Source organism: Macrobrachium nipponense, chromosome 13 (assembly GCF_015104395.2).
Source record: "Macrobrachium nipponense isolate FS-2020 chromosome 13, ASM1510439v2, whole genome shotgun sequence".
NCBI lineage: Eukaryota > Metazoa > Arthropoda > Malacostraca > Decapoda > Palaemonidae > Macrobrachium > Macrobrachium nipponense.
This window is the reverse complement of record NC_087206.1, coordinates 89,893,090-89,915,380: the sequence shown is the minus strand read 5'-3', so window position 1 is coordinate 89,915,380 and position 22,291 is coordinate 89,893,090. Positions and strand designations below refer to the sequence as shown.

General features: G+C 37.7%; 2 protein-coding genes across 2 annotated transcripts in view; one reads left to right on the top strand and one right to left on the bottom strand.

Annotated features, from left to right (window-relative positions):
- Positions 1 to 22,291, bottom strand: part of LOC135225189 (UTP--glucose-1-phosphate uridylyltransferase-like) — a 152,981-nt gene that overhangs the window by 130,503 nt on the left and 187 nt on the right. The window lies entirely within an intron of this gene.
- The window catches only part of LOC135225190 (sorting nexin-20-like), a 62,809-nt gene continuing 49,033 nt past the window's right edge, over positions 8,516 to 22,291 (top strand). The window contains exon 1 of the mRNA XM_064264484.1: positions 8,516 to 8,786. The gene's annotated coding sequence lies outside the window, so the exon portion shown is untranslated. The remainder of the gene's footprint in view (positions 8,787 to 22,291) is intronic.

Sequence of the window (22,291 nt, the reverse complement as noted above, 5' to 3'; positions counted from 1 at the left end):
ATGCCTCGGTTAGAAGTAATGCACTTCACGCTACGTGACTTCTTCGTAATTGTTCGAAGTGGTTAACCGCTGCAAGTAATTATGGCCTAGCCCTAGACCAATGTATGGTCTTATTACATGGTCCTACCACAAAAGAAAACGCGAAAGCTACCATCTTCAGCCCCGTAATCTTGTTAGTGCACATTACTCTTTCTTCCGATTAAATTGAGCAGAACAACAGCGCTACAAACCTACGCTATTCCAAGCATAACAATATAATATATATATATATATATATATATATATATATATATATATATATATATATATATATATGCACTACAATAACAACGTAATTATCAAAATCTCACGTATGTGCACTCCAATAAATTGAATCATCTTCAATAACCACAAATGGTATTCTCTCCGAGTTTCCAAGAACAGAATTTAACAATCTTTAATATCTGTGTTAGAATTCACAGCACGTTTTTGTCATTCAGTCCACCTACCCAAGCCTGGAGAAATTCTTGATCTTTTACTTCCTGTTTCGAAATTCGTAACAAGATAGCTGCTACAAAGATTGGTTACCAACGTACAGTTCAAGTAAACATTTTATGTCCGTCTTATATATATATATCTATATATATATATATATATATATATATATATATGATATATAGATATATATATTATATATAAATATATTAAATATATAGGTCTATCTAGTTGACCTTGTGCGTTATCATCACTATAACTGATTCACTTAAGGTAGATTCTTGGATGAGCCCTATTCTCACGAGACGTTAGTTTGGAGGCCGCTGATTGGCTGGGAACTGCCTACCTCCTGGTACCAGCCAATCAGCGGCCTCCAAACAAACGTCTCGTGGAAATAGGGCTCATCCAAGAATCTACCTTATGTGAACCAGCTATAGTAGTCTGTTGTTTAAGTTTATCATCATCGTGCAACATATACTAAACATTCTTATAATTTACCAATGAGTTTTATATATAAAAAAGAATTGTACTGTCGGCCAAAAAACTCGTGGCAGAGTTTCATAATTTTTCGTTCACCTGCCTGACGCACGATTCATGCCTTATTTATCTATTTCTCTTTTCAAAGATGGAAGAAATCATGTGTAATGACATTAAAATCAGTCACTGATATCTTTAGAACAATATGTTATGTTATTGTGTAAAACTATTTTCCATATAGCAAAATTGACGTGAACGAAACGAAGTGATAAAAAACGTCATATCACAACCATAGATATACATTACCAAATAGATAGGAGACACTTATCACTAGTAGTATCGCATAACATAGTCCTTAAATTATCATTTCAATTTCAAGTTAAAGGTAGTTGAATTATTCCATTTGTTAAATTTTACAGAAAACATTGGAATCTCACAAAATGCTATCAAATTTAAAAACAAAAAGAAAAAAACGATATCTTAACAGTGTGACCTCACTCTATTGCTTTTGATGTTATGGTGCACGGGAATCTAATGTCAATGTGTCATTTATCGGTCACTAAACATCCCTCGATGAGCGAGAGAATTATTGCACTGCATTCGGTGCAAGTTCCTGTTGGAGAGATATCAAGAAAGCTTAATAAACCGGAGAGTATCATACATAGATGAATATAATTGTTTAAAGAACGGCAAAATTTAGAACATGGGCCTAGAGGTGGAACACCTCGAAGCCCCACATGAGAGCAAGACAATACAGTAGTGTAAATGTTGCTGAGCAACATTCATTCTAGTGATTCGTCACGACATTGCTGAACCAGGAATCATAACTAGCTCTACGCTTATGACTGGTGTCTGATGAATACTTTAGATGGAGAGGAAGAGATTTTTAAATCTACACTTGAAATCTTTGATAGTTGTCTAATGAATAAGTCTAATGAATAAGCAAACTTATCTTTGATGGATGAGAGATTCAGTTAGGCTTACTCTTTTTGTTTTGTTTTTTATCGGTGGCCAGTGAATACCACGGATAGGGAGGGAAACGGTTTCAATGATGCATGCATTTTTTTTCTTCAAAACCTAAAGAATACATTTTATTGAGAGATACTTTATTAACATCGGCCTAATCCTTCCATCACTCCTATACGCCACCTCCGCTCCGCTCTCTTCTACATCTCAGGCGACTAGATCAGACTTCTCACTACGAACTCCAGTCTCCATCTCGTGAAAGCATCACTAATGATAACGGTTATTTTAAAATTCCCCGCTCCGACAACGGACGCCTTAAAATGGCTAATAAAACAAGAATAACGGGAATAGTCAAATAAAGCAGATTAATATATATATATATATATATATATAGATTATATATATATATATATATATATATATATTATATATATATATATATGATTTAAATATTCATTAATATTACGTATCCGAGAGAGTATACTGCTGCTGAAAATAGACCTAGGCTAAATCATGTGCGAAAATCAGAAGTCCAATTTAGGCCCACTAAATGTGTCATGCAAGTATTTTATTGATCAAAGGACAAAATTAGTTTAACTAAACATCGTTTTCAAAGAATGTTAACGCTTTGAGGTATTATTTATCGACTGTAGGAGACGAAATGACATCACCCCAGTGCAGTACGATACGTTGAGTCAAGACTCGAGCGGCAGCAAAGCCAACTTCAAAATCTTCGGTATGCTGTCACGAAGCTAGAGTTGAGAATAAAATTAGAAATCGTGGACCCATCGGTATATATTTTCCTTACTTTGCAGAATAATTATCTTTAATACGTTGAATAAGTCTACTCGGTTCTAATGTAATTTATTTCAAGTATAGCACCTTTGAAAGGAAATGTTATTTATTGTTAAGTAAATAATCTGGAACCTGCATATGGCAATATTTCCAAAACAAACAATGAATTAAGAAACTACGCCAATTCTTCGTTGGCCGTCTACTCTGTACATGCACCAAACAATATACAGTAGTTAATATTCCTTAAGGGTTCGATACTTTGAACGATACCTGCATCGTTCGCAAAAACATTGTGCATGGGCTTGTCTGGTGCTTAGAAATTCATTTCTCGATATAATGTGGTTCGGATCCCACCATAAGCTGTAGGTCCCGTTGCTAGGTAACCAATTGGTTCCTAGCCACGTAAAAATATCTAATCCTTCGGGCCTGCCCTAGGAGAGGGGTTAATCAACTCAGTGGTCTGGTTAAACTAAGATAACTTTATCTGAATATTGGCAAAAGTGGGCGGAGTTTCGTGATCTGAACGATCTCAACGGGAATCGGTCACGACCAGTTTGCTGGCTTGCGACTCATGTCTGTCATACACAGGTCGTTCAATGCAAAGTATATAGAATAAGCCTTAGTCTATTATACCTTGGTTCAATGTATGGGTTTGCCTGGCGATATAACGCTATCGCGCTAGCACGTCTCTACTAGAGATGATGCCATGTTCGTCCAGAGACAAAATCTTGGTTCACACTGAAATCGGTGTGGAGATCGTTCATACTGTCTGAGTAGTGTGTGTGTGTGTGTGTTTGTGTCGATAACGACAATCAATCATACATACGTTGTATGGGACCCCTTAGTCAATCAGGCAATTAGACATAACCTAGTATCTATCATAAAAGATATTACACGGCATATACTAGATTATATATATTATAATATTATATATATATATATATATATATATATATATATATATATATATATATAGATATATAATATATATTATATATTATCTATATATATATATATATATATATTATATATATATATATATTATATATATATAATATATCTGTGTGTGAACATTTTCCCCTAATATCGAAAAGTGGACAAATTTCTTCATAACCACCCCTTCTAAAAGTTCCACTACTTTTCAAACAATACCACATTACAAAACTATAACCTTTTCGATCGTTTGGAAATAAAAGCAATATGACATCATACTAATAAGGAGAAAAATATAGAGACCGAGAAGCCCCTCACTTTGAGGAGATGTTTGAATTCTTTTATTCTACTGTGTTCCCTGTGCGTGCTTTATAGACGTTCATAAACACAACTTTTTTGTCATATTTTGCGTTTATTTATCTATACCCTTTTGCCTTTTCTTTCGTGAGGATCAATATCACGCAGCTTTGTTAGAAGACTCATTCTAGCCGTAACCAAATTATAGAATGACCTTCGTGATCACGTTCAGAGGTTCAAAATTATATTACAATTAAAACACTAGGCCTAAGCACGGAAGAAAACCGTAAACATCTGCCTTGACAATCACATTTAGTGTTTTCGATTGTTATGACTCAGGTGTTTTGGCTCTAGACTCATAATGTTGTTTGGTAAGAACAACAACGACCCAGAATCATGGACACGAGAGAGAGAGAGAGAGAGAGAGAGAGAGAGAGAGAGAGAGAGAACTTCCTAAAGTTACATAAACGCAATGTGAAGCACAGTAAACAGACAAACACGCGACTCTTTCAACTAAACGGGGCAAAGTATATGATGACAAACAAAAGGACAAAAGTTTCCTTTGTTCGGTTTTATGTACTACAGCATTCCACAGGGAAGACTCCCTGGGACCTATGAGGTCATTCAGCGCTGAAATGGAAATTGACAATAAAAGGTTTGAAAGGTGTAACAGGAGGAAAACCTCAAAGCAGTTGCACTATGAATCAAGTGTTAGGAGAGGGTGGAAAGTAAGATGAAGAAAGAGAATATGAAAGGAGGTACAGTAAAATGAACGAAAGTGGTTGCAGCTAGGGGCCGAAGACACGCTGCAAAGAACCTAAAGTAATGCCTACAGTGCACCAAATAAGGTCCACTGACGGTGTTTTTACGTTGCCTAGAACCAGTGGTTATTCAGCAACGGGACCAACAGCTTCACGTGACTTCCGAACCACGTCGCGAGTGAACTTCTATCACCAGAAATACACATCTCTCACACCTCAATGGAGTGCCTGAGATCGAACTCGCGGCCACCGAGGTGGCACCCCAACACCATAACGACCACGCCACCGAGGCGCTCCTGCCGAATGGGAAAGGCTTCACTCCAAGCGGTACCTTGTTGCACTATAGTCTACGTGTGCAATGTACTACAAATACTCTCTCACTCCCCGGACTTTCAATTTGTTTTAGGTTCAAACAGCCCATATGCTTCTATTGCATGTCTGATTACAAAATTCATTTCAGGTCTAAAGAAAGCAGTTTCTCGGGTAAGTAGTTTCACAATATTTTAATACTTTAAAGACTGTAAGAAGCATTTTATATTCTATTCTTGCTTTTACCGGGAGCCAATCTAGCTCAATGAGTGCCAATGTTAGATTCTATCAAAATATACAAGGAGTATACTTTGTACTCCTTGCCATTTTTATATTCTATTCTTGCTTTTACCGGGAGCCAATGTAGCTCAATTATTAATTTTCTTAGTAGACAGTTGGGGAGACCGTAGTATATAACGTTGCAGTAGCCAAGCGTCGAAACTATTTGGCTGCGATTTCCTGTTCTCAGATTATCTTCGTTTAGGTATTTTCTAATAAATGCAATGTTTCTGATGTGATATAGTGACAGGTTTATACAATATGCGACATATGGTTCCTCATCAGAGATGTATCTCCCTCCATACGAAATACGTAAGCTCAAATGGAATAGGTCATAAAATGCTATTATTACAAAGGTTAACATTCATTTAACAAAAAAATATGATATTTTTCGCACTCAAGAACATATTCTAGTACTATTTTGATGTTGCAAATGACAGTGTTCGGTCAAGAACCACAACAAACATGCATCAGAAAAGTATGGTGTTTTTTTTATTCCCATCACACACACAACTTGAAAATACGCAATAAATCAAAATCGATCATAAACATTACTAACCAAAGTTCAGATGATGTTTATCTTTTGGCACCAGATTACTGAAACAAAATCGAATATTTCTGAGTTGAACAGCTTTATTTGTTTGTTTGTATGGTGTTTTAATTAACGTTGCATGGAACCAGTGGTTATTCTGCAGCGGGACCAACGGCTTTACGTGACTTCCGAACCACGTCGAGAGTTAACTTTTATCACCAGAAATACACATCTCTTAACACCTCCAGTCTTATTTTTTTAATTTAACCCATCCCCATTATTTTACTACTTGATATCATCTAAAACATGTTTTTGGTTTGCGTAATTCATTATCTGAATATATATATATGTATATATATATATATATATATATATATATGCATGTATATGTATATAAATACGTATTCTGAATATATGTATATATATTTATATATATATATATATATATATGTATATATAAACATACATACATATTCAGAAATTCTGAATATATATAAATTCAGATTTGGATCGAGACAAGACTTCAATAACTCTTATTGTTTTTAGTGAGCAGAGCCAATGAGCAGAGGGAAGGCGCTCAATGCTGGTTAAGGATAGCTTTCGGGAATCTGTTCTTTTCTCCTTATCGGAAAATACGCATTCTAACCATGAAATCATAAATAACGTTAAAAAAAATCAGGAGAACTGCATATAGTAACACTGCTAAAAGCCAATGTTGTGAAGAAAAAATCGGCATCGCTGATGCGGACAGACACTGCAGTAGTCTCTCGGACCGTCATAAGGGAAGGGCGCCTCTACTTGCAGGATTCTGGGTTAGTTGGAGCAGGCGGTTGCATGACGTCACTATCTGCCGAATCGCCATTGGCTCGTTGCTGTTACGTGACGTTATGCCTGGTGTAGTCTGGTGTTTCTTCATCTGGGGCGTCTTGTTCGGTGGTCGTATCTGGTGTGGTATTATTTACTATAGTAGATTCACATCAGCCGTGCATTTGTATCTAGGCCAGTCCCTTACGATGCTCCTGATTGGCTGTTGATAAGCCAATGACAGGGCTGGAAATTCTCAGCCTCTCGACAGAGTTCACATGGGCAGGATGTTTGTTCCACTTCTCCTGAGGGATACTTTTAAAAGACGTATCCATCAGGAGAGATGGAACATAGATCCTACCCATGTGAACTCTCCCGAGAGACTGAGAGTTTCCAGCACTGTGACTGGCTTATCAACCGCCAATCAGGAGCGTCGTAAGGGACTGGCCTAGACATCAAATGCACGGTTGATGTGAATCTACTATAGTAGTACCATGTCGTCTTGGTTTAGGCTTCTCCGTATGCTATTAGGGAGTAGGAGAGCTACTTGTGTGGTTTTGTTGATAATGCTGTCACGGGATGGAGTCTAATTGTGACAGGTGGGGGCATGGTTCTTGTTAGCGTCCTCTTGTACGTGACATGAAATACTCTTTGCAAGCCGCATAGTTTCATGCCAAAATACGTTCAGGAACGCTTCAGGTGCTTTGCTGCCGGGGGTAAGGGGTTGTTTCGTGTTATCTAGACCTGAGTTCTTTTATTCTTGTAATATATACAACAAGCTCTATGCTTATTTTCTTTCCTCGGTGGGAGTGACATTTTCCATCATTTTACATCACGATCTTCGGCTTAGGCTTTTTTACATTCCCCTCGTCAATTTCTGGCCCATGTATTTCTTATGGGGGGAAATGATGTTGTGGCCCTAGGCCTATAGGTTCAGAAGTGGCGACGTCACGTTACGATGATCTATTTATCATCAATGAACACTTCCAAGTTCTTCACTGCTGCTACAACATTTATTGTTGACGAACCAATAGTTATTCTTCTGAAATGTTCATATTTTCGTATTGCATTGTCAGATTCAAATAACATACACTCAGTTTTGTCTTCATTAAGTTTGTTTCTTCGCTGACATCCAATTTTGTATATCTTTCATTATTGCATCAATTTTACTAATGGGGTCTTCTACCGTTAAGACAGGAAAATAGAACCCAGTATCATCAGCATACGGTTTTATACCATAGATATATCTATGGTTTATAACTAACCTTGTGCTTATTTAGAATTCTAGATAGTTCAATTGTGAAAATGCCAAATAGTAAAATAACATAGGAAAACGTCAATTGCCATAGTCTAGGCAATCGCGGATTGCTTCTGTAGAAATACCTTTCCTTTCTGATTTCACATTTGATATAACCACTATAACCTTCCTGTTCTGTAAGTGGTTTTTTACCATTTGTGTACTTCATCTGCGATGTCTACTGCTCTCAAGTCTTCAAGGTACAGATTGTTGTCAGCTGTGTCGAATGGTGCACTTAGATCGAGCCTAACCAGATGCCACATTTTCCATTGCTACATAATTTTTACCATATTCATAATTGTGGACAATGTGGACTATGTTGAGTTTTTTTACTTTTTATTTATTTATTTATTTTGTACGCTGACTGATCGTCAGGTATCATGTTGAGTTGTTTCAAGTGTTTGCACGTTTGTTCGTGAACTACCGTTTCTATAAGTTTTGATAATATATAAAAAGAAATTATACTGTTGACAACCAAAATCATCCTTTGGACCTCGGAAAGGTGTTATATTATATATATATATATATATATATATATATATATATATATATATATATATATATATATATATGAGTATATATAAACATGTGCTACATGTCGATACGAACTGACAGGTGGAGCAACACAGTACTATTGTAAACCATAACATGTCATCATCCGGCCCAAAGTATAATTTTCTCTCTCTCTCTCTCTCTCTCTCTCTCTTCAGGTGTTGTCGGGGGTGGCTGGGTGAAGAAGCTTGGCACACTCCCTGCACGGCACGGCACGGCATTAGCCACATCAGTCTGAGCACGAATACACCACTCGGAAGGTGACTGTACAGGAGATGGCCGTCATATTCACACGTACACTGAGGGACAGGTAAGTTCGAGTGTGTACTAAAATAATTCTTCAAGGAAATATATACTCTGAATAGTTTTAAAAGGAGGATGAGCCTAGGTGTTCATGTGTGTGTGTGTGTGTGTGTGTGTTTTTTGGACAGTACCCATTACGACTGGTTCATTTACGAGGATATCTTATGCTATTATTAACAGAACGAACATATGGTCCAAATACCAGTGACCTATATTTATGACCTATATTTATGTTTAAAAAATTACCTCAGATCTATGTAATACATTTTAAGCGTTAAAAAAAAAAAAAAAGTCTTCCATACATAGGTATACGAGCGTCATCCACACACTTTTTAGACTTCGAATAAGACATATTTTCCCATTTGAAGAAATAAAATTACGGAAACTAAAAGTAATGCGTCTGCACACTTTGTGGAAGTGTTGAAGAGGGTATTCTGATCAAAGTGGTTCATTAAAGTGTAAAGCTTTCCTGAATATTTCGTTCAACGCAGGGACTAATAGTACCAATCAACAAATGTATCGTTAAAGATACCAAATGAAAAACTTCAATTAGGAAATAATCACGAAACATTTTGGAAAAAGCATCAAAACCTCAGGAGGATAACAGAGCGTTATCTTTTGAGAAAAAAATATCAGGAAAAACATGAAACATTTCGAAAAAATCAACACCTCGAGATGATGAATGGTTACGTAAGACAGGAAGCAACTGCGTCTAAAACATACTTATACCTACGTTTCTTATTCTTGTATATTTAAAACAGGAAGGAATTATTTTGACATAGAATGACCCAGGAAGTGCTGGACTGAATGATACGAACAAGTAATGAAAACAATTACTCCAACATCTAGGAAGCATGAGACTATGTAGCATAGATGTGAAAATAGTGCAGTTTGTGTAGCTAATTTGATGAGCTATTGATGAACTTTCGGTATATTTATTTATGAATCTCCCCAAACGGGATTCTTCTACTACTCAGCAGTTTAAGTTTGAATGTGGTAGTGACTAATCCACCCTTGTTAGGACAAAGCAAAGTGTCTTGTGTCTTGGCTTGATAACTAATGAAGTGGTTTAAATGGCCGAATGTAGCATTTATCCTCTGCTCTTGCATAAAATACAATAATTCTAGGGCCCAAATTCTCAACCCTTCTTGTTTAACCATTCTAAAGGAACATATTTTAGAATTCTTCATTTGACACATGAAGGAATCTTTCACTAGGTTCAGTGATCCAGTAAAGCCATCTCATTTCATATATCAGAATGGAGCTATAACTGGACACCACACACTTTATGCAAATTAAAGAGATACAACATGGATGGTCTGACAAAAAGAAGAAGAAAAACAAAACAAAGGAGAATGCTGAATTTTACCTTTGGGATAATGAGGTGATGACGAAGTTGGAATCAAAGTTGTATTTTATCTATTTATATCTCTGTAAAACTACTGAATAAATGTCATACCCAGGCAAAAGATAACACTGGAATTATAAAGCCTAGATGTTGATCAACAATCTACAATCATATCTGTGGTTTAAGATGGTGCCAACAACAATTAAGCAGACTGAGTGGTCAGTATTCGAGTCAAAAACTTAACATGCTTTTGAATGAGGCTGATTCTTTTTGTGTTTGTTTAGAATAATGGTCAGCCGGCAACATGGTAATGAAGATGGTGACTAATGCTGGTAGACTTATCATCAAGAGCTAACAAACACAGCTTGTATTAAGTATTTGATTAAGGAAGGTAACTGGATTGCTTGGGTTACTGGTACTGCAGTAAGTGTGGAAATGACACTTGATATAGATTTCAGTCAAACTGATAAATAATAAATGACACCATTATCGCTGGACTAACTCCAAGATGTATTGAGCTGATTCCAATATAAACTTTCTGATGACATACATGAAACTACATTGTAGCAGAAACATGCAAATACTGCATTGGTCATACTGGTAGCCAGGCAGAGTTCCATAGGCACAAGTTCAGTAAATGGACACTCAATGTTCTGTAAAGCAGGTGAGAGTAGGAATCCATTACAATCACTGTATTCAGAATAAACTGGATCCTCATGATGTATTTGCTCCTATTTACAAAGTCAATGGCATCCATGAATATATCACAGGTTCGATCCGAGGAAAGACAGAAAGATAATGATACAGTACAATATTCCAAATGCAGATGGAGGTTCCAGTTGAATAACAGTTTTTGCTTCCCATGACCTAAACTCCGATGAGTATTAATACTACTATTTTACACCTTATACAAGTACGTATATGGCCTTCTGTTTCTCAGAAACAGGCAAATAATTATTCTACTAGAGGAAGGGCCCTTTTTCTTTATTGTAAATATGTATTATCAAGATGAGGAACATGATCATTCATTCTTGTAACTATGCCTTATTAATCTAATAAGAAGCATACATTATTGTATGAAATCCACATTACCAATAGTATGTAATTGTGATGGGCCTATTTCCTTGAAACATGTTGCACATGGAATGTTGAATCTGTATAAGAATATTCACTGGAAAGAGGCCATGGACATTCACGCATGGTGGAAGATAACTAAAGATTTTAAAATTACAGAAAAGATTTTAAGATTACAGAAAAGACTGAGGTCGTAGAGATGAACCTGGCCACATGCTAATTAGGTATCACTGGGAGAGTAAGACCAACAAATCTGGAGCCGATTTGTAACCTGGGTAAAGTAGGGCAGCGAAGGATGACATTTGTGCTTGTTGAATAGGGTATCTTTAGGTTGTTGCTGTAAAGTCCGAGATTCGCCCGGACCACCGATAACAATTTTGAAACTTGCGCGCCGCCAACTGAGTAGACTTGCCACCATCCTCCTGCTCTCCCATTGGTTCCTGATGCTAGTCACCGCCATGAAATCCTTCTCTCCTATTGGTCAGCATCCTTCCCATCATGCATCTACTACGTAGCAGCGTGCCTCGGCCACTCATCCCAGCATCGTTATCGTACGCACGTGGTATTCGTTCGTTCTAACGATTTCATTTTATCAACATAAATTCGTTAGTGATTTCGTTGCAGTATACGTACTTTATCATGTTGTGTGAGAACTTTACTCCACTTGTACGTAAATTACGTACAGTATATAGTAGTCATGGGTCCTAAGAAAGTTGAAATTCACGGAAAGAAGAGAATGCTCTCTTTGGAGACAAAGATGGAGATTATCAAGAATTATGAAGCTGGTATGCGATTGAGTGTGATCGCCAAGGAATACGGCCGAAATCCATCGACAATAGGCACCATCCTTAAGCAGAAGGATGTCATCAAAGCAGCTACACCTTCCAAGGGCGTCACTATTTTGTCCAGCAAGAGGACCCACGTGCACAACGAGATGGATAAAAGACAAAGAAATCGCTGGCGATACGATAACCGAGACGGCAATCTCCCACAAGGCCAGCGCTATTTTTCGCGATTTGATTGCCCAGGCCGAAGACGACGGAGGAGAAGGGACATCAACGCCAACCCCAGAGTTCAAGGCTTCGCATGGGTGGTTCGAGAAATTCCGTAAACGGACTGGCATCCATTCGGTGGTGTGGCATGGGGAGGCTGCCAGCTCGGACACGAAAGCGGCCGATGAGATGATGACCAAGGAAGGCTACAGTTCTCAGCAAGTCTTCAACTGTGATGAGACTGGCCTTTTTTGGAAAAAAATGCCTCGTCGGACGTACATCACGGAGGAAGAGAAGAAGCTACCCGGGCATAAGCCTATGAAAGACAGGCTTACGCTCACACTTTGTTCAAACGCTAGTGGGGATTGCAAGGTGAAGCCCCTACCTGTCTATCATTGAGACTCCTCGAGCCTTCAAGGCCCACAAAGTGCTTAAGGAGAAGCTTCAAGTGATGTGGAGGGCTAATGCAAAAGCCTGGGTAACAAGGCTTTTGTTCACGGAGTGGGCAAATCTGTGTTTAGGCCTGACAGTGAAGAAATTCTTGGAAGAGAAGCGCCTCCCTCTGAAATGTCTGCTGGTGTTGGACAATAGCCCTTCCCACCCTCCTGGCCTTCAGGAAGATATCCTAGTGGAGTATTCCTTCATCAAGGTTCTTTATCTTCCGCCTAACACCACCCCTCTCCTCCAGCCCATGGACCAGCAAGTGATATCGAACTTTAAGAAGCTGTACACGAAACATCTTTTCAAGAGATGTTTCGACATCACCGATACCACAAACCTCACTTTGCGTGAATTTTGGAAGGAGCACTTCGACATCGTCATATGCATCCGACTCATCGACCAAGCTTGGCAGGAGGTTTCGAGGCGAACCTTGAATTCCTCGTGGAGGAAACTCTGGCCTGATGTCGTATCCGCCCGAGACTTTGAGGGATTCGATGTGGGCGAAGCTGGTGCTACAGATTCAGAAACAGTTGATGATCCTGAAACTGTTTTGCAACCAGATCTTTACGAGATCGTTGCGCTCGGCAAGTCCATGGGGCTGGTCGTCGACGAGGACGACATCAACGACCTTCTCGAGGAGCACCAAGAGGAGCTTACGACGGATGACCTGAAGGAGTTGGAGGCCATGCAACATAACGTTGTTCAAGAGGAGTTCTCTAGCAGCGGCGAGGAGGAGGAGGACAACCCTATGACAACGGCAGAAATTAAGGATGTTCTAGCCGCTTTTCATAAAGTGCAATCATTTGTAGAAAAAAAGAAACCCCGAAAAGGCTCACACAGGTCGTATGCTTGCGCAGTTCGATGACGTTTGCATGAGTCGTTTCAGGAACATTGTGAAAAGTAGGCAGAAGCAATCTTCCTTGGATAGTTATTTTTTAAAGAGGCCTTTAGTATTAGCAGGAGTAAGTAAAAAGGAAGAACCAAGTGATACTAAAAAACAGAAAGTTGAAAGTGGTGATGAAGTTGAAATTTTGTATAAAAAAAAAAAAAAATCTACATAAAGTATAAAAAAGTAAAAAAAAAATTTTTTTAAATCAAAAAAAAGACAAAAATTTTTTTTTTAATTTTAGTTTTTTGTAAAGTTAAGTGTTACAGTTTTGTTAATGTGTTTCGTAAATTTTAGTTTATGTATGTTTTCCTTACATTTTTTTATGTTTCGTAAAGTTAAGTGTACGTACGTACATACGTATCTGCCGTTTGTCCTCCTCCTCTGTCGCCACTTTCGGAGATAGCCTCACTCGAAAGGTAAGCTTCCACAGTTTACTACATACGTACAGTATTTCTTGTATACCATGTACACTAATACACTTTATTTACAGGTAATTAGCAATACGTTATTAAGTTAGGTATTGAATGGTCCAAATGGTTGTAGTATTTCATTGTTTATAGGTCAATTTAGTTTCATTATGAAATTTACTGGGGTGTTTTTGGAGGGCTTGGAACAGAATAGCCATTTTACATGTAAAATGTGGTCCAAGATACGAAAAACTCATGATACGACGGGCGCCTTGGAACGGATTAATTTCGTATCTCGAGGCACCACTATAGCAACTTAGGTTTTAGAATTACTGAAACGGAAAGTTTGTGGATTGCTTCATACTGCCTCAATTTTATAGGGCATATTGCAGAAGAAAGTGTGCTTAATCATTTTTGCAAAATCCGCATGTGGTCCACTTATAAACACATGCAGAGAGGTATAATGCCTTTAAAATGATATGTTTATAACAAAATGAGATTTCATGTATACTTACCAAGTAATTACATAGCTAAGAATTTCTAGTACCAGCAGCTAAAATTTGAAAATCGCAGTAACGATTCTTTTGTTTTTAGTGCAGGCAGGTATCCCTGCTCAACACCAGGTTAGAAGGTAAACAACATAGCAAACAAGTTCAATTTCTTTATGCCCTGTCATCCATGAGAAGGGAGGAGGGTATGCTCCAATTCTGTAATTACTTGGTAAGTTATACATAAAGTCTCATTACGTATTATAAAAATATCATATTTATGTAAGTAACTTACTAATTAATAACTCAGCTGATTCCCATATTGCTATGAGGTGGGATTCATAGATAAAACTATTGCACAGTATTAATGCAAATATAAAAATTGCTAGCATTAATACAATACATACTTGTTGTTTCCTTACCTGTTAAGAGAGCCATTGCAGGAAATTACTGCCTCTGGCACAGCTCATCTCAACTTGTAGAGGTGTGGCATCAGACCAAGGGTTTCCCTACTACACAGTGGGAGACTTACAGCGAGGACTTCTCTGAATGGTAGTAAAGCACAGATATTGCCCCTGCCCTGGACACAGTGCCATAAAAAAACACGAAAGCCAGAATACCAAAACCTACAACTATAATTTAAAAACACCACCACCCTACCAACGATTCTGGAGGGTACCCAGTACCAAGTATCCCCAGACTCCCCAAGGACCCAACACCAGAGACTAAGAGTAAGGTAGGAATAAAAGCTTCTTATGTTTCCTTCACAAGACCATGCCAGCCTCCGCAAACAGACCCAAGGTACTGCAATTATTATAATAGTCTCAATTTCATGTAAATAGCGACGATTTATCCTATTGTTAAGACGTCAGGTTTGTTAGCTATGAAAAATACAAATAGATTAAAAATTTTCATGTCTCAAAGAGCGACTTACATTTCCAATATGTGGATTGGATAATGGAAGTTAAAGAAAGATTATACCTGAAGGCTAGAGACGTAGCCACCACCCTAAGCTCATGTGCCTTTTCCTTCAGAACAGGTAACACTCCTTCTTCTACATGCGAATGGACCTCACGAATGAGATCTCTCAGAAAAAATGAGAGAGGGTTCTTGGAGAGAGGACGAGAGGATTCCTTAACCACACACCATAAGTTATTGGAAGTCCCTTTAAGTTCTTTCGTCCTATGAAGGTAGAACTTGAGCGCTCTCACTGGACAAAGAGACCTCTCCTCTTCATCCAGACCCACCATGTCAGACAAGTTCTTCATTGTAAAAGACAGCGACCAGGGTTTAGCAGGATTCTCGTTTTTAGCAAGAAATGCCACAGTATATAAAACTGGGCATGCCTTTTGCTTACCCTTCTGGCTGAGGCCAAAGCTATTAGAAAAAAGGTCTTCCTTGTTAGATTCCTAAGAGAACAAGAAGCCAGGGGTTCAAATGGTGGGCCAGACAACAATTTTAAGACTATGTCCAAATTCCAGGAAATTTGTTGAGATTCCTTATGTTTGCATGTATCAAAAGATTTAATCAATCCTGTAAGTCTTGATTAGAAGGCAAATCTAGAGCCCAATGTCTGAATACTGAGCCTAACATGGCCATGTACCCTTTAATGGTGGAAGAAGATAATCCTTTCAACTTCCTTTGGTACATAAAAAAATCAGTGCTCTCCGTTACAGTCGCTTGAGAAGAAGAGACTTGGTTTCTTCTACACCAAGACCTGAAAATGGACCATTTGTTTTGGTAGATGTCAGAGGATGATTGACATCTACATTTTGAGATCACTTCTGCATCTGACCTTGAAAAGCCTTTAGCTCTGAGGAGTCTGATGACAGTTTGAACCCTGTCAGAGCCAGTGTGGATAACCTTTGATGGAACCTCAATGTGTGGTTGTATGAACAGCTTTTGTCTTTGTGGGAGTAACCTGGGAAAATCTGCTAACAGAAAGATTAAGTCCGGAAACCATTCTCTTGGGCCAGAATGGGGCAATGAAGATCATTGGGACTTTTCTGTGAATCTGTAACTTCTTGAAAACCTCTCTGATCATTCCCAAAGGAGGAAATGCTTACAACTCCTTGTCTGACCTGTCCAGGAGCATGACGTCCACAGCCCACGACCCTGCATCCAGAACCGGGGAACAATAAAGAGGAAGCCGATGATTTTCGGCAGTTGCGAACAGGTCTATCATTGCCCTTCCCCACAAGTTCCAGAGGTCTGGGCAGACTGCTGGATTCAGGGTCCATTCCATTGGAATGACTTGATTGAAGCAGCTGAGTTGGTCTAAACAAACTTTGTCACCAACTTTGTATGGTTCTTGTTGGCCCAAAGAAGAAGATCTCTTTCAGCCTCACGAAGAGAGAAGGAGTGGGTTCCTCCTTGCTTGGAAATAAATGCAAGGGCTAATCTGCAAAACCGAACCAGAGCGCTTACGCTGATGCGGAAACCTTCAGAGGAAAAAGTCTCTGGGGTATCCCAGAAACTGCAGGAAAGCTTAGAGTCTTTCGCCTTCTTTGTGGGCCCCTGAGGTGTGCAAGAAACTTTCTCCACAGACCTCTTCATTGGCCTAGACTTATCACTGCTGCGCCATAAGCACTTTGTCTCGGGACTGGAAGCATCCAAAGTGGAAGAAAGTCGATGTACACTATCCAAGACGCCTCTCCAATGGCTGTCTTTCTCTGCCTGGGAATGGCACTGGGTTCGGAAACATGGGAGTTGGGTAAAGGATTAGGTGGTACAGACAAGAGACCGAGTTTAGGAGACAATACAGAAATAAAAGGTACATACGATGAGGATTTCAAAGAGTCCTGGCTCGCTTAAGATCTTTTGTATCTAGCAGTCGCCTTAAATAACCTATCTTACCTCCAATTTGGAAATATGAGAAGACAAAACCTTCCATTGCTTCTCATCCCTGCTTGTACATTCAGAACATCTTAATTCTGGAGAGCAACTTTGGCCCCTACACTTTGTACATACCGGATGTGAATCTTATTTAGCAGACGTCAACCGTGTCCTCCAACCCTTGCTACAGTAACGGGTATTTGTCACTCCTGATTCAGACATTGTCAGTGAAAAACTAAAGTAAAAACCTTAAAAAAATTCTCTTGACTAATGCTTGACTAAACAAAAAACCAAAGGCTAGGAAAAGAATCATATGGTACTTCACCAATATGTAGTCCTGTAAAAACCGGTAAACAAACAAAACCCAAATTTCTTAAGAGCTACTGCTTGCAACCTTCATCGGAAGGTGGCAGGAATAAATTGAGCTCATTTGCTATGTTGCTTACCTTCTACCCTGGTAGTGGGCAGGAATATCTGCCTACACCAAAAACAAAAGAACTGCTACTGCGATTTTCAATTTTAGTTGCCAGTATGTATACTAGAAATTCTTAGCTATGTAATTACTTGCTAAGTTACTTACATAAAAATGTGCTTTAGGCCTAATAAATTTTCAGAGATTGCTTTACAGTAGATGAGAGGATAGTGTATTGATAAGAATTCATAGTGAATGCCTAGGATTTGGGTAACTGTGAGTGTTTATGAGTGGAAAATGGCCATTATTATGCTGATTGTTTATTTGTGCAACTGTACACAGTAAATTTAAGTAAGGAGCTCATGCTTTGCTTTACCTAATGCTGACATTCCTTGTTCCCAAAGCCAATTTACAGCAGACTCCAACATTATATGACCGAGCATTAAGCATATCAGTTGATACTGGACCCTGTCTGCTATCAGCCAAATCTGTGTACAAAGAAAACCATCCTTATACTAGCATGGCTGAAAGTAAAATGACTGTGTGCAATTCAGCAGTAATGTATATCACTGAGACAAAAGTAAGTGGTGGATGTCAATTAAAGTATAAGTAATGAGGAAGATTTATGATTGTTAAGCATCTTTGTCTGATGTTTGTGGTGTGTAACACATCATCAATGGCTTCACACCATTTAGTCTAAATATGCATTGTCAATTTTCATCCCTAAATACCTTCTTAAACCAATGCTATTGTGCAACTGTGCTGTATCTGTTATCATCATTATATTGCCTGATTATCTTGAAAATTTAATTTCTGATTACTGTGCATACATACAATGAGTCTTGAACCAGCTCAAGTATAATCACTATATACTACATACTATCTTGTGCATGTACATACTAAGAAAGTCTTCATAATATTGCCTCTGTACATTTATGTATCTTCAAAATAAAATTATCAGTCTGTGTCTAGTGTGTCAACTGTGGCAGCAGTGTAAAATGATTAAAATTCTTTATTGCTCTTGTGCAATTTTTCCTTAACTGCAGTTTTTCCTCATAAATCTTCAGTCTAGGATTGAGAACTCTTTCATCAGACACTAAATATTACTCGATATCCCAAACCCTAAACCTTATGATCCAATTAGTACATGACTAATGCTACTTGAGCTACTAACTGAATAGAAATTATGGGGCCAAGATGAATATATCCTCGTGAGCCTACAGGTTGTAAATCCGTAATATGAAACAAAGATTATCCCATAGAATTTATGTAGACTTAAAAAGAATAAAAAGACAATAATTTACCAGAGGTAAGATGATGATATGAAAAGGAAGGGTCCCAAGTAACAAATAAATAATATGCAGAAATTATAATGTTAACAATTCTAAGAATTAACATATGCAATTAAATTTAAGAATTTCTTAAAAGATACTATGCTAGAATTTGCACTACATACTCACACTGCTTTAATTTCCACCACTCAGAGAAGAGAATACTATAGGTAAGATCAAAGAATATAGATTTTGCACTGTTTGCCTATGTGAATTCTAAAAAGTCAGATACGTTCAGTAAGAAACCTGCTGTATGGTCTTGGTTGTACATTCCAGATGAACATGAATTTCAAAAAGCAATGCTTTAAACTTACTGCTAACCTCAAATAAATAAGCTCTTCGCTAGCAAATCTCACTCATATTGTACTAAATCACTAAAAATAGAATATTCTAGTACTTAATGATACTTTAACTTTATATTACACTTTCTTCAGTGAATAATGAACTGCAATCAAGATACTAACTAATTATGTAGTCCCCTCAAATACAAGACGGTGTGTACGATGGAGAAAGATTCAAGCAGCATTATATGATAAACAATAAAGACCTCATACAGCCTACACTGGAACATTCCATATATCGAAAAGCCAACAGTAATTTCATATAATTTCTATCAAAACTAACTCATATTTTACAATTATCCTATATTTGTAAAATCCTTCCCTTATAAAACATTAGTTTGGCAAACAAACAAAAAAAAATACTAGTGATAATGTAGCTGTCGAGTGAAGATTTCTGATAAGACGAGACGTAGCAAACTGATGGACATTTAATAATCATATACAGTACTATGAACTTAACCAACCATTAAGCAGCAACCACATCCAGTGTGCAAAAACTGGCTCTAAAGAGAATGGGTAACAATTATAAAACAATTACACAAAATATTTGATTCCACCTGAGACCTTAGACAAGTAAGGTATGTTAAATTTATCTTAGTTTAACCAGACCACTGAGTTGATTAACAGCTCTCCTAGGACTGGCCCGAAGGATTAGATATTTTTACGTGACTAGGAACCAGTTGGTTACCTAGCAATGGGGCTTACAGCTTACTGTCGGATCTGAACCACATTTATATAAAAAAATTAATTTCCAATCATCAGAAACAAATTCTCCTGATTCCACGTGGGCAGAGCGTGGAATCAAACGCGAGACTACCAAAACAGTAGGCGAGCATGTAAACCACTCGTCCAATGAGAAACCGTAAAGTAGGGCATGGTATCGTGGTTTGGCTTACATTAAGATTGACAGGCTACTCTATAGTCCAGGGTTATAGGTGCCATAATGCCAAAAACACACACACACACACAAGGAACAAATGTTACATTTCAACATCTCAAAATTTGAATTCATCAATATCAATAACAATGGTTAGTCCACCAGTATACATCTTAAGGTATATTGGTTGTTTTCAGTTATATGTATTTCAAACGAAAATATCCAACTGATATATATGTTGTGTATGGTTAAGGCAAAATATCTGAATGAAAAAATTCCCAAAGATGTTATCAAAGAGACTTGAAATAATTCCCCAATCTTGAAATCTCACTATATCCATAGAATGCCTTACAGATACTACTTGGCTACACACATGGCAAGCAGAATGCTTGCAAATAAACTATTCTAAATTCTTATATTCTAATTACTTACTGATTTTATATGGTAACAGAATGACAAAACAATCAAATCATGTAAACCAAGAGATGATAAATTAGTTGGAGCAGAAAAGTACAAAATATCCGAGATGCGCAAACTTGAGATACCTGTGCAATATTGGCAAGGTGAAAAGTCAGGAGGCAGTGGGGGGAGGAACCATACACAAGGTTATTGAAATGTAGGGCAGGTTACGTGGGACAATACACCATAGAATAAGTTAAGTTATGACTGACTTGCTAATTTACAAGAACTTACGTCCCTCTAGGGAAAAAAAAAGAAAAAAAGTAAAAATAAGTCACATTTGACCATCCCCATTAGGAAACCAACTTTCATCTCAGCAAGAAGTTAAGCTACTTCAACATGACTATATCCACCCTAGCCTACAAGGTTCCTAACTCAACAAACATTTCAACAACAAAATTTGAGTAGGCTAACCTACCTGACGAACTAAGTGTATCAAATTCTAATCTGCCCTGGAGAGTTCCTGAATTTACAATTTCTAAATAAAGATAAATATATCACTACATATACTATATAATCAGTCAACTGCTTCCGCATAATCTCAAGCAGAACAGAGTATTATTTTATTGTACATCGTCGTATACCATTGTTGATTTTGGAAATTGAAAAGATAATTTTCCTGTTTTAATTCATGCTTCGAATGTTTCTGACATTTTTTCATTATCAAATGAGTACTCTTGGTGACTGTGGTCCCCACCCTTACATCCTAAAATCAGGTGACCACAGTGGGGAAACTTGGGTTTTTGATGGGGGAAATTGCAAAATGAGTGAAATACCTAGTTTAGTACAAGCACCTTAACCCCACTGATAGTTTTCATTCAGATTAAAGAAAGTTTATCTGTAATATTTTCAAACTAATAGCCTATACTTACTAAAATGGTGAAGTTACTTTATAACGTCCAAAATGTGTTAATAGTTTAATGTAACATTTTACGACAGGAGAGTGAGGACATAGGATAGGCAAAGACCAATTAGTAATAAGCCCCAGGCTATTTGCAGAAACTGGCTAGCCTAGCTCCTCCTAGGCTATATAAAATAGTAGGCCCCAGGAAAATAAGAAATAAATTCCAGTTACCACCAATAGAAAAGGAGCATAAAAGTAAATCTTCTGACCCATTTCTGATAACATTCAACATCAAATAACATTCAACCTTTAAGGTCATGTCATTGGGTGACCTATAAGTGTCCTTGACAAACGTTCTCACCTATCCTACGGTGGCCAAAGGTTAAACTCGCTTTAAAAGGCTTTTAATAGATGAATTTAGTCTTCGTTTCATAAGATTAATAACAAAAATCAATCTCACACAAAAGGGTCAACTATAAGTTTAAGAAAGACATGCAGAAATTAGATTAAAGAATGAGTTTACCGCGATTTTATGACGGATCATTTAAAACGCGTCGGCTTTTAATAGATAATTCAGCCTTTATTTCGTTAGAATAATAGCAAATGTCAATTAAATATAATAGATAACTTTATAATCACACAAAGCGAGGGAGACATTAAATTATAAAGGGAGTTTAAAAGAGATTTTGTGACGGATCATTCAAAACGCGTCGTCTGCTCTCCTTCAGGACTGGTACACATGGCACCTATTTTGACAGACGAATGACAACCCGA